Below are 13,339 nucleotides of genomic sequence, written 5' to 3'. Positions count from 1 at the left end.
AAAAAAAAAAAAAAAGAAAGAAAAGAAAAAAAAACAAAGCTGGAGGCATAACTCTGCCTGACTTCAAATTATGCTACAAAGCTGTTGTAACCAAAACAGCATGCTACTGGTATAAAAATAGATATTCAGACCAGTGGAGTAGAATTGAGAACCCAGAAATCACTCCTCAGGCTTATAGCCATCTGATATTAGACAAAGGCAACAAAAATCTACATTGGGGAAAAGATTGACTCTTCAACAAGTGGCGCTGGGAAAACTGGATATCCATATGCAGAAGAATGAAACTAGATATGCATCTTTCACCATACACTAAAATCAATTCATAATGGATTAAAGACATAGGTATAAGACCTAAAACAGTAAAATTACTAAGGGAAAATATAGGTGAAACACTTCAGCAGTCAGGTCTGGGCACAGGCTTTATGAACATGAGCCGTAAAGCATAAGCAGCAAAAGAAAAAATAAACAAATGGGACTATATCAAACTAAAAAGTTTCTGCACAGCAAAAGAAACAATCAATAGAGTGAAAAGACAACCTACAGAGTGGGAGAAAATTTTTGCTAACTATGCATCTAACAAGGGACTAATATCCAGAATATACATAGAACTCAAGCAATTATACAGTAAAAAAATAAATGAACAAATTAAAAAATGGGCAAAGGAGCTGAATAGACATTTTTCAAAGGAAGACATACAAATGGCCAACAGATACATGAAAAAATGCTCAACATCACTTGTCATCAGGGAAATACAAATCAAAACCACACTGAGATACCACCTCACTCCAGTTAGACTGGCTATAATCAAAAAGACGGTGAATAACAAATGCTGGCGAAGGTGTGGAGAAAAGAACACTACTGCACTGTTGGTGGGACTGTAAATTAGTACAACCACTTTGAAAAACAATTTGGAGGTTTCTCAAACAACTACACATAGATCTTCCATACAATCCAGCAATTCTTCTTCTGGGTACATATCCAGAGGAATGGAAATCATCATGTCAAAGAGATACCTGCACTCCTATGTTTATTGCAGCTCTGTTTACAACAGCCAAGATATGGAACCAACCTAAATGTCCATCAATAGATGATTGGATAAGGAAACTGTGGTATGGAGTACTACTCTGCCATAAAAAAGAATGAAATACTCCCATTTGCAACAATATGGATGAACTTGGAGAAACTTATGTTGAGTGAAACAAGCAAAGCACAGAGGAATAAATACTGCATGTGCTCACTCATATGTGGGAGCTAAGAGAGAAAGGAAGGCAGGAAAGAAAGACCACAGTAGTGCCGTAATCCAACAGAGGGAGGGAACATTCCTAGGGCTACAAATTGGAGTTGAGGGGAGAGGGGGAAGGGGAGGGAAGTTGGGGGATAATTGGGAGGGGACAAAGGGTACAAAAGTAATTTCTGGTAATGGATATGCCCCCAGTATGAATCTGGCCCCCACATCATGGACAGGAGCGGGGACAATCAGCTTTGTATCCCATGAATATTTGTAATAAATAAATAAATAAATAGTAACAGAAAAAATAAGGAAATTAAAGTGATAAGCTAGAAAATATCTGTTTAACACACAAAAAAATACAGCATTGAAGAAAAAGAGAAAAGACATAAGAAGAAAGTGGAAAAATTACAAATTTAAATCCTATCTTATCAGTAATTATTTAAATATAAATAGACTAGATATTGAAAGAATGGATTAAAAATATGATGAAACTTTATGCTGTCTTCAAAACTCATTTTATTTATTTATTTTTTCCTTATTTATTTATTTATTTTCATTGAATCATAATTGGTTATACATATTTTGGGGGTTCAATGTTGATGTATGTTGATCAAATCAATATTATTAGCATATATATTACAAATTGTACTTATTCCCTATGCCCCTTATCCAGTCTTTCCCTATTCCCCTCCTCCTCCAGCCTCCCACCTCTGATAACCCTAGATTTCTTCTCCTTCTGAAAGAGTAATAGTTACTCTGTTGATTAGTTGCCTAGATGATCTGTCCAGTGCTGAGAGAGGTGTGTTCAGGTTCCCCACTATTATCACAGAGTAGATGCTTCTATCATTCTGGAATAGGCTTTGTGGAGAGAGACATGCTCTTCTTTCCTTCGGTCTCCACTGGTGACTCTCCTTGTGTCAATGCACTCGAGTGGCTGGCGGGCCATCTGCATGGTGGTTGTGGCATCTAGCCCCTTTTGCAACAGCCGTGGCTATTGTGTGGCTGTCATGGGCCACCCACATAGAAGTGATGTTTTTGGCATGCTCCTTTCCTGGATTCAGGAAGAGGGGTTAGTCCCTGGCTCCATACCTCAGGACCCTGTGCTGGCCCCATAGCAGCAGCAGAATGACTGATTGCCAGAGGAGGAGTCGGTCCCTGGCTCCATCTGTTTTTACATTCTAAGATGTTGTGAAGCAGTTGGGTAAGAGCGAGAGAGGGGAAGGGGGAAGGGTATAGGGTGGGAGAAGGAGGAAAGGGGCATGGTTGAGGCCCATGGCACCCTCATTCCTGCAGAGTAGACCAGGGGGCTTCCAGCAGTGTCTAGGTCATTGCTGGGCTGAATGCAGATGTCAGGGGGATGTGGCTGAAGCCCACAACACCCCGCCACCCTGGCTCAGGAAACAAGGGGGCTTCTAACAGTGGATCAGAGGTCATTACTGGGCTGCTTGCAGGTGTTCGGGGGTTGTGGCCAAAGCCCTTGGCCCCCGCACTGCCCCCACTCAGGAGCCTGGAGTGTTTCCTGCAGCAGCTCAGTGGTTGTGGCTGGGTTGGATGCAGGTGTGAGAGGAGCATGTCCAAGGCCCTTGGCACCTCATTGTCCCAGTTTAGGGGCAAGGGAGCTTCCTGCAGCTGCTTGGTAGTCATTGCTGGGCTGGTTGTGGGTGTCAAAGAGCATGGCTGAGACCCCAGTCCCTCACCCTTCCCTGGCTTCTCAGGGGGTTTCTAGTTTTTCTAGGTTTTATAGGTGTTGTTTGGTGAAGTGAGACCTTTACTAGTTAATATCAAACTTTGTCTCTGAACTGTGGGTATTTTGTTTTTTCTTTCAGTTCTGTGTTGGATTATTTGCTGCTTCCACTACTTAAACTGTGCACTGGAACTAATTTGTTGTCCTTTGCTTACTTCTAAAATGGAGGAACTTCCTGTGGGCACCAGCACTTGGGCCCTGTGGTTGAGCTAAATTGATGCATTGCTACTGATTCCTTGGGGAAGGCTTTTTGTGCAGCTCAGGTTTTAATGGTTGACTTTGTAGGTACTTCCAGGTCTCATGAGATCCAGTACACCTGGGTTGTGTAGAAACTCTGATCTGGGCCTGAATCTTTTCAGCAAACTGCACCCCCTGCAGTTCTATATTCTTGGCCAGCCTACACAGAGTGGGCCTGTGCTGACTGAAGAGCAGATCAGTTGTCCTTGCTGTGTCCCAATGTTCCCCCCGTGGCCCATGTCCCCCACCACCCACACTCCAAACACTTCCCATGGGATGGGCCATATGCTAGTCCCTAGCGATGACTCGCCAGCCTCTGAGTGGCTCCTTTTTTCAGTTGTCTGTGGCCCCTTACTCTGTGGGTGTACAAAACCCTATTAGTGGTCTTGCTGGCCGGAGGGCCACCAAGGTCCTCTTCTTCCCTGCCACCTCCAAGCAACTTCATTCAAAGGACACAGCTGCGGCTTTTGCCAGTTCTTGCTCTGTGTGCTCAGCAGCACAAGCCTTGAAGTGGCTGGGATTTGAAATGGTAGGAGCCATCCTTTCTTTCTCTCATCGTGGCTTCTCCCACCTTCATGACCTCTGTAGGTCTCTCCTCCTCTTCCACTGAGCTCTAGTGGCCCCAGCTTGGCTATTGTTGCTTTTTCATAGTTGTAAATTGGTTGATTTGTGGGAGAGTGATGCTGGGGACCATCTATTCTACCATCTTGACCAGAACCGGAGCTGTCACTTCCAAAAGTTTCCAGAAACATTTATGAATGGATGAAACCCAAAGCTTCAATTCCCAGGCTGGGGCTGCTTCTCTTCTACTTGAAGAAAGTCTATGTTATTGTTCATGGTTTGTACCTTGTGTCTGAGTTCTACAGACTGGAAAGTTGAAACTCAAGAGCCCAGCAGATTTAGTGTCTGGTGAGGGTTTGTTTACTTCAAAGATGGTCCCTTCTTACTGCATCCTCAGATGGCAGAAGGGACAAGGAAGCTCCCTTCAACCTCTTTTATAAGGGTACTTTATTAGTCCGTTTTGTGTTGCTATAGCAGAATACCTGAAACTGTGTAATTTATAAAGTAAAGAGGTTTATTTGGCTCACAATTCTGGAGCAGCTGCATCTGGTGGGGGCCTCAGGCTGCTTCTACTCACAGCAGAAAATGGCAGCCAGTTGATAGGTACAAGCAGATCACATGGTGAGAGGAAGCAAGAGAGTGAAACTCCATTCAAATAAGTGGGTTGAAAGTAAAAGGATGAAAAATATATATATGTCATGAAAAAGCATCCAAAAGAGAACTGAAGTTATTATAACAGTATCAAACCAAATAGCTACTAGAGACAAATAAAGATTTCTAAAATGATAAAAAGGTGAGTCCATCGAAAAGACAAAACAATTATGTTTAACAATAGAGCCCCAAAATGCATGTAGCAAAAACTGAAGAATTGAAGTGAGAAACACACAATTCAATGACAATAGTTGGAATACTTGAGATGTGAATACCCTGCTTTTAATAATGGATAGAACAAATAAGAAGAAGATGAAAAAGCAAACGAAAGAGTAGAACAAAACTATAAACCAACTAGACCTAACATATCTATAGAACACTTCACCCAACAGCACAATACATGTCCTTCTCAAGTGCACATAGAACATTCTCTAAGATACACCATATGTTAGGTCATGAAACAAGCCTCAACAAATATCAATTTTTTTTATATAATTGATATATATATATAATCTGAAAATAAAATAAATAAAACAACTGTTTTCTTTACAAGAGCACAAAAAAATTAGTTAGGAATAAATATTACTAAAGAAGAGTAAGGCTCATACACAGAAAACTAGTAACTATCACTGAAATAAATGTAAAAAGACATATATAAATGGAAATATATCTCATGCTTAGAGATAGGCAAAATTATTGCTAAAATGACAATGCTTCCTAAATTTATCTTCAGGTTCAATGAAATCTCACCCAAAATCTCAGCTGCGCTTTTTTTTTTTTTTTTTTTTTAAAGTTGACATACTGATCCTAAAATTCAGATGGAAAGGCAAGAAACTCAGAATAGCCAAACTATATTGAAAAAAGAAAAAGAAAAAAGCTGGAGGATTCACATTTCTTGATTTAAAAACTTACTACATAGCTCCAATAATCAACACAATGTGGTATTGATATAAGGATAGATATGTAGACCAATGGAATAGTATTGAGAGTCCAGAAATAAAGTCATACATTAATCATTAATTCATTTTTGATAAGAGTGAAATAACAGTTCAAGGAAAGAATAGTCTTCTCAACAACTGGTGCTGGAATTCTTAGAGATATCCACATGGAAAAGAAAGAAGTTGGACTCATATTGCACATCATACACATAAATTAACTCAAATTGTACCATAAACAAAAATTGAAGAGATAAAACTGCATAATTCTTAGAAGAAAATATAGGAATAAATTTTTGGTTTAGGCATCATTATAAATGACATCTAAAACACATGCCATAAAAGAAAAATATTACATAAATTAGATTTAATCCAGATTAAAACGTTTGTACATCAAAGGACACCATCAAGAAGATGAAAGAAAACCCACAGAATGGGAGAAAATATTTGCAAATCATGTGTCTTATAAAGGATTTGTATCCAGAATATATAAAGAATTCTTACAACATGCAAATTTAAACCACACGAGATACCTCTTCAAACCCAGTAGGAAGACTATAGTATAAAAAGAGAAAAACAAGTGTTGACAGGGATTATACAATTGTATAGCCCTTCAGAAAACTGTTTGGTCATTTTTCAAAATGTTAGACACCATCATGCCATATGACCTAGCAATTCCACTCTAGGTATTTACACAAGAGCATTGAAAACATATGTCCACACCAAAACTTGAATGCGAATGTCCATGGCAGCATTTTTCATAAGTCAAAAAGTGGACACAACCAAATTTCTATCAACTAAAGAATGGTAAAACAAAAAATGTGGTATATTTATATGATAGAATGTTACTCAGTCATAGAAAAGAATGAAATAATATTACCTGCTACAACAGGAATTAACCTTGAAAATATGCCAAGTTAAAAAGCCAGACACAAAAATACCACATATTGTATGAATTCATGTATACAATGTGTCCAGAACAGGCAAATCCAGAGAGAAAGAAAGTAGATTAATGTTTGCCGGGGCAGGGAAAAGGCAGGTGAGTGATTGCTAATAGACACAAGGCTTCATTTTGGGGTGATGAAGGTGTTCTAAAATTATATAGTGGTGGTTGTAGAACGCTATATGAAAAGCATGGAATTGTGTGCTTTAAAAGGGTGAATTTATGGGTATGTGAATTCTATTTCGATAGAGCTAAAAAAATCAATTGGAGATCCCTTTCTTTTTAAAAGAATATGATGCTCAGTTATGATTATTTATGAAATCATCCTGTGCGTGGACATCTTCTGTTTTGCTCTTCTAGATCAACTTTCCGCCATTTCTATTGACCCTTGCTCCAGGAGGCTGAATTACACAGTCTGCATTAATGACCCCCTTGCCTTCTGGCTTTCTGTTGAGCTCATCGATGGGAGGCTCTGGGGGGGTGGCACAAAAGGAAGAGAGTTAGGCCAACGGCTTATCAGCCTACTTCCTTCCCCTCCGGCCTCAGTCATTGCTCTGTCTCCTCACCACATGCCACAGCCCTGTTGAAAGGCTCTCTCTCCACGCACACTGTCCTGCTTTCCTCCTGTTTCTTCCTTTTGCCTTCAGGCTGATGGGTAGGAAAGGTCCCTAATGCTGGTAGCTTCAGCATACTGAATTTACCTTGGTGATGTCTCTAAACCTGCACATACATTTTAAACAGTGCTCGTATTGAATTACCCAATTTTGCCTATCTCTTGCTAATTCCTTATTGATACACTGTGTTTAGTTTTAATTTTATCACCTTGTTACATGCTTTAATTTTGGTTTCCTTGCTTTTTGCATTTACTTCTGTTTTGCTCTAGGATCTGTTTCAGTTTTGTTTTCAGCAGGAACTTTCAAAGTAAACTTTCTATTTTTAGTCCTACTTGAGCATAGCACTTAATGTCTTAATGCCATTCTGAGAACTGTATTAAATTACCAACCTCTGTACCAAAATAAGTTTTGAGTCTCCCTTTCTTCAAGGTAAGAAAGTTGGCCTTTTTCATCTCTATCTCCCTTTCTCTGTTTTAGGTGATTTAATCTGGGTTCATAAAGTCTTCACTTACAGATGTTTCATTTGTTTATTTTATATCAGGCGTCATGGCTATTATTGTTTCTCTAAGCTCTTTGTCGCACCTCATAGCAGCCACAGCTGGAAGCCTGTGGGGCGAGGTCATTTACATCAGACTATCATATATTTTTATTTTATAATTTACTTATAACTTCATTCCATAAGCACCATTGGCTATAAGCATTTTGGCCATTTGTCTCCTTTACAAACACAGCATCTAATTGAAAACAATTACAGAACATGGTCAAAGCCTGGTGTCTCTGAGGAATTATAAATATCTATCTTAAGGCCCAACATTATTCTCTATAGCACGATTTTCATGAAGCTGTCTTTTTAACTTAAAAATGTAAATGATGCTTTCTTTTATGCTTTCAGTTGGGTCCATTTTTATCATTTATGGTATTTCTCAAGACATTTATTTTGAATTGCTGTTCAAATTTTCCATTATTATTTATTTTCTGTGCAGTTGTCTTGTCTCCCCAAATTTATATTTAAGCTTTTGGGGACCACAGACCTTTTCATTTTATATACATCACACACCTAACAGTTCAATGCTGGAGACACAGAGATGTTCAATAAATATTTCTTAATGTGATTTATTACAGCTCTTATTGGTTCTGTCTGCTTAGTCTGGTAGTACATTCCCTTCTATTTGGTATAAGGCAGACAGTACTTGATATACTTTGAAATGCAGTCCAGAGTTAATAATCTCTGAGAAACCTGATATGCTTTTAAACTTCCCAGATCTCTTGTTAGAAAACTCAAGAGACTTTAAGCATCGACTTTTCTTAATGTTACCTCATCTGGTCCTCGTTCATATCTACAGAAATATCATGAGGTGCACAATGACTTCACAAATCTTAGGATTTGTTTAAAACTGGTGTTTTATATATATAGCTGTGTGTGTGTGTGTGTGTGTGTGTGTGTGTGTGTGTGTGTATTTTTTTCTCTTTTTAAAAGCATTTGGAAAGAGTTCAGCTGCCAGGTCCTTGAACAAAATGGTTTTCTTGACACTGCTTCTGTGTCGTCTCACAACCTTGTGTCTGGCCCTGTAACTTGAAAACAGGAAAAGGAGGGGAGGGAGAGAGACCTTCTGTTCATTCCCAGTGGCAATCCACTGGGACTCTTAAGTACTCGAATATTTTCATTTCACTGGGAGGCTCAAAGCTGTAATGGAGGAATGTATAGAAATTCGAAAATAGCAAGCCAATTCCATATGAATCATAATAATGTTCTAAATGAAAGAAGCTTAAATCACATTCCCCTTTGATAAAGTCTTAATGGTATAAATAGCTCAGCAGAATCATTTTAGCTGATCTTGCCCTCAATCTAAGACTGTCTCTACACAATTCATATAAAAATCATTGAAGAATATCATTATCTTGGTATATATAAATATCCAGATATTTGATAGCAAGTAAAAATAAACATTCAGGTAATTGACTGAATTTTTTAAAAAATATTTCTTCCAAGTCCTAACAAAGACATTAAGAATGCAAGCTAGTGACTATATAGTTCCATGTTGAATAATCTGTTTTGGTTTTCAGCTTGCTGGTACAGGGATCCAATCCTTTGACATTGGTGTTGAATAATCTTATATTAAGTAAACAACCATATTCATAAATAAAAAAGTTAGATTTTACTTTAATTATTATTCCTAAAGATACTGAAACATATAGATGCTGCTCTCCTCTTTGCCCCAGAATAGAAGCTCTACTAGAAAGTCTGATATAAAGACGGGTGAAGAGGTGTTTTTTTTTAATAATTGCTGCACATGTACTTGTGCTGAAGTGACATCTTATAGATGCTATGTTGATAAATGCTATACGTTTGCACCTGGACACCCAGAGATAAGACGACTGAATGGATATGAATTCCAAATGATAGCAATCCCTGAGGTCATTTTGCTAGAAGTCCTTTCAAGTGATTGAATGATTAATGGATACTGCAGTCCTAGGAACCACAAAAAGTCAATTTAAAAGCCATTTTTGTTTGAAAAGAATTCTTCATCTTTATGAACATTAAATTTTCTATTACTTTTTATGTGTAGTATAGCCCACTGACTTTTACAATAATTGGAAGTATTAATGGATGGCATTGATAGGATAGTCATAAAATCTAGTGAGGACAGACAGTCATGATTCGCAATGCTGTGTGTATCACGAGATTTCTCTGGCTGGTTCCCACTCTTTCTCCAACTTAAACTGTCATTTTCCAGCAACCTTCACCCATCCATACGGACCCATTGTTTCACAGCTGTCACAAAAAAGGCCCAATTTAGTTTGATTATTTAGGGAATTGTGGCAGGTACCTGTGAAATAACAAAAGAATGGATCCCCTTGATCACAGTCAATTTTTTTCCCACTGTTTTTGGCCACATGATAAAAACAGGATGCTCCACTCTCAGGGACCAGCGACTGACACAACTTATCAAAGCTGCTTTTTCCCTTTCCTCTGACTTTCCCCTTTGTTTCCTTGAGGGATGTAGAAATGACATCAAACTGTTCAAAATAGCACTGCCCTATTATAGATGACCAAAGAGTTATTTGCTTTATTTTGAAGAAAAAAATAATAGCTCTTTTTGTTTTGTACAAAAAATAGACAAACAGGATATATTTTTTCATCACCTCTAGGTTTTATCTCATCTTTTCCTGCTCTTTGGAAACAAAAGAAATCAATTTTAAAAAGCAAAGAATAAATAAATGTTAAAAAGAGAAGTTGTGTTACAATTTTCCCTAGAAAATTTCTAATGACATCTTTACACATTGTGACAACAGATCTCATTATCCTAATAAATGGTTGTGAATCTAAATCATAACTATTTTAAGGATATAGGAAAAGAAAATGGAAATATCTCATGCTTGTAAATCAAGTGGGTTTCTTTCAAAGGTAAATGTTAACACATTGCAGTGACTTCAATTTTCACCGTGTCAAGTCTTCACTTAGCCTCTTTTAAGATTCTCTTTCAGCTTCTCTAAGACAGCTAGGTCTAGATCCAGTCATATCGAGATAGTTTTCTTGTAATTCAACAGAACCAATGCTGTAATACATTGCAGAACTTGAAACCTTCCTAAGCCAAGTGGCAAAAACAAGCTGTGCTGTCCCAGTCAATGCATCTAATCATTTATCTAGGCAAACCTGAATCCTACTATAGAGGGCCCAACCTAAGCAACTCTAAACATTTCTCTACCTCCTCTGATTCCAGGTGCATGGATTAGGTTGTGGCATCTTTTTCTAGAGCAGTGCTATCCAACAGAAATTTCTACAATGGTGAGAGTATTTTATATTTGTACTGTTCAATATGGTAGTCTATGCAATTATGACTATTAGGCACTTGAATGCAGCTAGTACACTTAAGAACTGGAATCTTTAATTTTATAAAAGTGAATTAATTGAAATTTAAATTTGTATAGCTTCATATGTCTAGTGACTGCCATAGTGGATAATGGAGTTTCAGAATACTCTGGCATGTACTTCTTTGTCTCAAATTCTTTAATGTATATTTAAATAACTAACAACATTTCTGAATTCTGATACTTTACTCTGTTAAATACCAAAAATGATAATAAGTATGTCTCTTCAAACTGTGATGATAGGAAATATTAATAGTTTTTGACAATGATATGAAAAGTCTAATTTAAGGCATTTTGGCCTGGAGTTTTAAAGGCCATCTGTAGGTATATCATTTTATACTCCAATTATTTTAGTTTTACATAATTATAAATAATATAAATCAATATATCAAGATATTGGAAAATATAATAATGTTTCAAAAAGTTATATTCATAAATTCTGATACCAGTCAATGAATACATTCATCTCTGTGTAAATAAGGCTAGGTAGAGAGGAAAATCCCTTAATATTATTTACATAAGAGGATTTTTAATTGAAAGTTTCAGGTGAAGCACATTTTAAAGACAGTACTAGCTCAAGATTGGAGAAAATTTATTTTTGAATAGTGGTAAGAATAAGTAGGATGATTCTGAAACTCCTCATGCACATGGAGGGTATAAAAGGGTTTGGAACTGGAAAATCAAGATATTTTTGAGGACGTTTTCTTAGGAGAGAGGAACGCTTCAAATTTCTCCCAACCCAAAGGGGACAAAAGAGAATATCTGGTCCTTATCTCCTATCTAGGAGAAGGGGGCTTTAAATAAATCACCAAAATGACCTCTATATCCTTTTATCCTCCACAGGGTCCCCCAACCAAGGGAATTTATGAAGGACTGGCCACTAAGTCATTCTAGAGATACACTTAGAGCCGGCAGAGAGAGAGCAGAGATTGTTGAAGTACCTATACTCTCAGAGATTGCTGAGGTAAAGGGTATATAAATGTTTCCCCTATATAAGTATAAATCTGAGGGACATTAGGAGTGATACTGGATTCCTAGGACATTTACACCCTCAAGGGAACTAGATTTGAAAGCTCCTCAATGAGTGGGAGTGAGGTGGGGAAGGGACACACAAAGGTCTCCAAAAAATTTGCAAATTTCAGGACAAAATAAGTTTTAAACTCCTGTCAAGCTCCAAGAGAACCAACACCAGTTCAGGAGAGTTTTTGTTAGTTTAAGGGCTTTTCTACCATCCTTTCCCTCAGCTTTCCCTGTGTTCCAACCCCAAGGAGTCAAACACTGCAGAAAACAGCTAGAGGAGAAGTTGTGGGGGTGGGGGAAGGAGGAAGACTCCCACGAGTTGTCCACGACGGCGATCTTGCCTACCTGTGGACGCCTGAGCTAGGTGCAGTAGAGACATCTTCACACAAATCATACATGTGGTTTTGACTCATAATGGGTGGCCTATTTCATTCTTGAATTGAAGTTTTATTGTGGGACTTAAAGCATCCAGAAAGGTTTTAGAATTTCTACAACTATTCCTGTAGGGACAAGAGAAGAATTAGGCTCCTGAATAAAATGAAAAGGATGGTAAAAAAACAAAACAATCACTTTATGATTATATTCAAGCTTTATGTCAGTTCAACATAATGGTGACTATACACTGCTGTGGCTTAGAAGCATGAAGTAGAAAGGCAGTCGAGGCTATGTAAATAAAATAACATTGTCTTTTCCTACTTCTCTAAGTAATAAGAAGATTGTCACATTTATTAGCCTAGTATATTTTCATCGTGCCTGTTAAAAATTAACATCCAAGAGTTACAACATGCCTGGGTGAAGTTTTTACTATCACACATTTAAATGGTTGGACACTTTAGTTTTCTGACACAATACTTTTTGGGGGAATATTCTAGAAAGTAAAATGTGTCCTTCTCCTTGTCCACATGAAGAAAAACATTTTAAAACTGGATTTTAAGACTTTAAACAAGGGGACTGGTTTTTCTAACTTATACGTGGTTCATTATGGGTATACTTTAAATAATCAATAATATCTGTTGAGAGAATAAATTAATAAGACCAGTGATTCAAATGAGTTATTACTGCATGTAAATTTTCTTTAATTTTACTCATTAATACAATAGCATATATTAATGTCTATAGTATTTTATGTGAAAAACTGTGTTCTAAAACTAGGTTTTAATGTGTTATGCTAAACATATGCTGGTGTCTTCTCAATGGGAAATGAGAAAAATATCCATGTATATTGGATTGTCTGCTTCAGAAAGGAAGTATATTTCTGACAAATGCAAATTGGGTCCTGAACCTTGAGTAAAGGACACAGATCTCTTTAAATGTAAATCATTTTTCCAGATTTAATGGACTTTACTTAATAACTACTTGAAGAATCACCAAGATTGAATGGACCTTAAAACTTATTTAGTCCAACTTTTACACTGTAAAGATTATTGAAGTTAATACATTTTATTAAATTGAATTAAATTGAATAAGAAAACAGACCGAGAGTTTAAATGGCTTTACTAAGTTCACAATACTCAGAGACTGAGCAGGGGCTAG

Source organism: Cynocephalus volans, chromosome 5 (genome assembly GCF_027409185.1).
Source record: "Cynocephalus volans isolate mCynVol1 chromosome 5, mCynVol1.pri, whole genome shotgun sequence".
In the NCBI taxonomy this organism is placed as follows: Eukaryota; Metazoa; Chordata; class Mammalia; order Dermoptera; family Cynocephalidae; genus Cynocephalus; species Cynocephalus volans.
Note: the sequence above shows the minus strand (reverse complement) of the source record.